This window comes from Callospermophilus lateralis, chromosome 4 (genome assembly GCF_048772815.1).
Source record: "Callospermophilus lateralis isolate mCalLat2 chromosome 4, mCalLat2.hap1, whole genome shotgun sequence".
NCBI lineage: Eukaryota > Metazoa > Chordata > Mammalia > Rodentia > Sciuridae > Callospermophilus > Callospermophilus lateralis.
Genome location: NC_135308.1, coordinates 117,948,815 through 117,953,944, shown reverse-complemented (window position 1 = coordinate 117,953,944; position 5,130 = coordinate 117,948,815). Strand labels below are relative to the sequence as shown.

Sequence of the window (5,130 nt, the reverse complement as noted above, 5' to 3'; positions counted from 1 at the left end):
GAAAACCCGGGAGAAGGGCATGACCACGAGAGACCAATCAGCTCCGCTACCGTCAGACCGACAGCTTCCGGGACCGCCCACGCGGCGTCGGCCTAGGCGGAGGGGCGTGGCAGCGGCGAAGCCCCGCCCAAAAGTCCCGCGGGGGGGCCGGGGAGGGAAGAGGGAGGGGATAAGGGAGGGGCCAGGGAGGGGTAAGAGGGAAAGGGCGGGGCGAGAAAGGCTCAGTAGACTAGAGTCCAGAGAATTGGGAGAAACCGTCCCTCAACAACTGTCCAAGCTGGAAACCAAAATAGCGGGTGATCTTCCAAACCTCCGGCCTCTAGAGAATACTTGATCTGGAGGCTTTAGTGGTGCCTGTTGGAGGCCCCGTTTCCTTAACTATAAAAAGTACACAGATTTCTAGACTCCACTGCAGACCCACGGAATTGGGAACTAAACATAAGACCTAGTATTCTTTTTAATGCAAGTCCCAGGTTGTCTAGTGAGATGCTCTGCCAGGTTTTGAAACTACAGGATTTGATAACATTCAAAGTCCTCTTCATCCTTTCCTCTGTGAGTACGTGCTGGTCTCCCAAACGTGTTTGCAGTGGGCAAAACTATGGACTTGCAGCCCAGAGATTAGAAGGGGATGGAGAAAAGGGAATTATAAGAGGGAGGAGAACTTTAAAAAAATTATTCTGGAGCATTGGTTTTCTTGATGAGGATCGTATTTGAAAGAACACTTTAAGAAGCACTATTAAATACATTTTTCAAAAATGATTTTTTCTGAATATATATAGCCCTTATTCTTGTCATTATTACCTAAATAATACAGCATAACACCTATATCCATAACATTTACATTAAGCATAAATACTCTAGAGATGCGGGCCAGTGGCAAACGCCTGTAATCCCAACAGCTTGGGAGGCTGAGGCAGGAGGATCGCGAGTTCAAAGTCCATCTCAGCAATTTAGCGAGGACCTAAGCAACTCAGCGAGACCCTGTTTCTAAATAAAATACAAAAAAAAAAAAAAAAAAAAAGACCGAGGATGTGGTTCAGTAGTTAACACCTCTGGGTACAATCCCAAGTACTCCTCACCCTCAAAATACCCTAGAGGTGATTTAAAGTATATGGGAAGATGTGGCTAGGCTATCTGAAAATACCATGCCATCATATGTATGAGCATCTCCAGATTTTGGTAAGCAGAAGGGGAGTTCTGTAACTAATCCACTATGTATACTGAAGAGCTAAACAATATCCAGCACCAAAGATGTAAGAAAAAAAAATGTGAGAGGAAGAACTGAAATAGTCTCCCCGCAATACTACACACAAATTAGCAAATGTATACTTCTGTTTGTTTTAGAAGAAGAACTTTGTTGCAGCTGACAAAACCCCAGTGTTTCCAAGGACCACCTGTAGAATATTAAAATCCTTCCTAACCAGAGGTATGGCTACTATTTCCACCACATCATTGAATCTGCTCCAACAATCGGCTAAATCCAGTAGATATCTTGTAGCCTTTGTTTTACCTGACCTGGCAGGATTTGACACAGATCATTTTTCTTCTTGAAACCCTTGCTTCCTGAGTGCTTCGGGTTTCGGTAGCTGGTGACTTCTTGGCAGTCGCCTAGCAGTCCGATCCCTCCCCACTCTGCGGTCCTGTGCACTTTTCTCCCTTGCTTCCTCCTCTAGGCTCCCCGCCTGGCCTCCGCCCTCTTTTCCCTTGGGCTCTTTTTTTTTTTTTTTTTTTTTTTTAGTGTATCCAGCTATCTCTATGTACTTTTATTTTATTTTATTTTTTTTGACAAGAACGATTATGTTGAATTTATTTTCTTTTTTTTTTTTTTTTTTAATTAATTTTTATTGTAGGTTGTTCAAGGTCTGTCGCTGCGGGCAGGAGGAAAGATGAATGGGAAGGGCTGATTTTCCAGAGCTGAATGCAGAAGTTCCAAGACCTGTTTCCCATATAGGGGCTGATCACATTCCAACAGAGGAAGAAAGAAGAGTTTTGCAGAATGCAATGATGAAAACCTTCTGGTTCAGAGGACTTCACTAAATTGCTGAAGCTGGCTTGGAACTTGTGATCCTTCAGCATCCTGAACGTCTGGGATTACAGGCGTGGGCCACTGCTCTTGACGCAATGACCTCTTAGATAAACGAGGTGTACGCCAAACATTGAATATACAGAGAATTTTGGATGTAACTAGATGCTGTGCCTTGGCTGCAACAAGTATGTTGATTACTCAAGGATTGATTGGTAAAGGAATCCTTTCAAGTCATCCCAAATATGGTTCCATCCCTAAACTTATATTTGCTTGCATCATGACATACTCTGGTGGAAAACTCTTTCATGGAAACTTGCCAAGAAAAGTTCAAGAACCTTGAAATTTCCCCCTCTGGGAGAAGCTTTATGACCAGGGCAAATACAATGATCTTTGCCACCTGGGCATTATTCTCAAAAGTCAAAATATGACTCAATATATGAGTGGTGACATCCCTAGCAGCAGACAACATAGAAAAAGAGATGCTGCCTCACTGTGAGTCAATTCCGTGCAGTGCTTCTATGAATGAATCCACTCCCACTGGTATTACTGATTGTATTGCTCTAGGACCTGATCTCAACCTTGAAGAAAATCCCCAAAGAAAAAAAATATTACATATGAGGAATTAGGGAATAAAAATAGAGAGTCATATGAAGTAACTTTAATGCAAAAGACTGCCCCTCAGTCAGGCCTATGCAGGAAAGGGTGCCAAAAAAAGAAGTCGAAGTAAACAAATATGGAGATACTTGGGATCAGTGAAAAATTATATCATCAGCCCCAGTGAAGGAATTTCAGTATCCAGCTTTATCATCTAGGTGGTCATGAATACCTGCATTCTTTTGAGCTCAGCATCGGTTGTAATGTCAGATTCGTGATACCCCAATAGACCTCCAGGAACCAAATCCGATGCAATCACACAAGAGTCTTTATTGCAAGCTTGAGCCTGGACTTACAACCGTTCCTGATGCAGCGGTCCCAGGGAGTAAGTCCCAATCCTTTGTTCCAGTGAGATTTTATAGGTTTGGGGGGGATACTCTATGCATCACAACATCTCACAGCAAATCATTCTATACCTCGGGAAAATCAAACAACAACTCTTAACATTAATTAGCACATTCACTGGCGGGAACAAGTTGGGTAGGGGTGATTGGTTAGTACAAGAGGGGGATTCCTTTGAACTGATTGGTTTAGGCCACGAGGGGTGTATGTGCTAAACTACATGGTTTCCCAACATGTTATCAACCACCATAAACTACTAGGGGGTCATCTGGCATCCCAGGTATTTTCCCTGTCTCATGCTGATTGGTGGTTGCTAAGGGGTTACTATGGGTCTTCACCTAGCCTAATTGAGTCAGGGACAACTGTAGCCACAGATCTCTCCTATTATTTGCAGACAAACAACTCAGCAGGGTGGGTATGTGCTTAGGAGTGGGTTTTTCCCAGGACAAGGGTCACACCCCTTTCCTTAGGACAGGCCTTGAGGTAGAAGCTGGTTTTTCAAAAATGGAGTCACATCAGTTTCTCATGGTCTTCATAAATATATTTAAATCCTGGATTTTTTTGGTTTGACTTATTACTATGTTTTCTAAAACATAGATTTTGGTGTTGATGTTGTGTTAAATGTAATCACTATGGGGAATGCTATGATTGATGATATTATGCCATGATTGTGTACAGTTTGTGAAATTGTTTTTAAGTTACAGAGCAAAGATTCTCAAAACTATAAGAGACTGATATTCAAGAATCATCCTATATAAAGATAAATGATATCTGCATGTTGAATTGGGGTGGGGAGAGCAAGCATTATTTTAAGTGCTCAGCTTTATATCATCAAATTATTAAAAAGCCTTTCTCTAGTATTTGCTCTATTAATGTTTATGGTAAATAAAATGTAAAGAAATATTGCAAAAAAAAAAAAAAAAAAACACTTCCTGAGATCTTGTGACTTGACTTCTCAGGTTTTCCTCCATCCTCTCTGTCCATTTATGGTCCCCTAGGGGCTCCTTTTGTGGCCTCTTAAGTATTGGTATTCACCAGGGTTGGATTCTAAGAGCTTTCACTCCATGATTCTTCCCTCAAATAACCTTTACCTACTCTATAACCTACAAGTTAATGCATCCTGCTCTGATCTCTAGTTCTATGCAAACAACTGCCCTGTGGCTACTTCAGAGGCAACATAGCCAAACTGAAACACATCTGCTTGTGTTTCACTTGTGTAAATGCTGTATACATCAGATATCCTCCTTACCAACATGACGACTTCAGTACAAGATTCCAGGTATTAAGTGTCTGTTCACATCCTTCCATTGCACTTTACTAGGTAAAGTAAGGATTCAAGATGGTGAGAATCTTGCTTCTTTACCTGTTCTTTTTTCATTTAAAAAATTTTTTTTTCCTAATTTTTGGTTCCTGGATATGCTTTTTACTATACCTAACTATGTATCAGAATCACTTGTAATGTTTCTAATAATGAGATTCCTGGAACTAGTCTAAAACTACAGCTACACACACCTACACACACACATACAGAAAGGGGGGGTGTTATTTGATGTATTACTTTTCTAATAGAAAATAAGTGGAAATATCAGAAATGTTCATCAAAAAGAAACCAATTGAATGAAATATGGTACACCTCCACAATCAAGTAGTCTTCAGCTATTTGAAATTAAGCAGTGGGGAAGAACTCTATAAACTGACAGGGAGTGGTTTCCAGGACATTATCTTGAATAAGAAAAACATAAAATAATGTATAACCAGTTTGGAGTCTTAAATGTCCCCCAACATCTCCCAAAGTTCCACATACTAAACTTTTAGTTGCCAAGGTAGGTGCTATTAGGAGAGGGTGGAGCCTAGTGGAAGGAAATTAAGGGCATGCCTTTGAAGGGGATATTGGACTCTGACCCCCTGTTTCTCTCTTTTTGCTTCCTGGCCACAACGTGGTAAGCAGTTTTGTTTTACCACCTGCTTGCTGCCGTGGTGTTCTGCCTTACTACAGAACCAAAACCAATACCAATCACTACTAAAATCTCTGAAACCAGGAACCAAAATAAACGTTTCCTCCTTATAAGTTGTTTATGCCAGCTGTTTGTTGTGACAGAAAGTTAACA

The 5,130-nt window shown here is 41.1% G+C and overlaps 1 pseudogene; it reads left to right on the top strand.

Annotated features, from left to right (window-relative positions):
- The first annotated feature begins 1,890 nt into the window (after window positions 1-1,890).
- Window positions 1,891-2,782, top strand: LOC143398519 (OCIA domain-containing protein 1-like; annotated as a pseudogene).
- The last annotated feature ends 2,348 nt before the right edge of the window (window positions 2,783-5,130 follow it).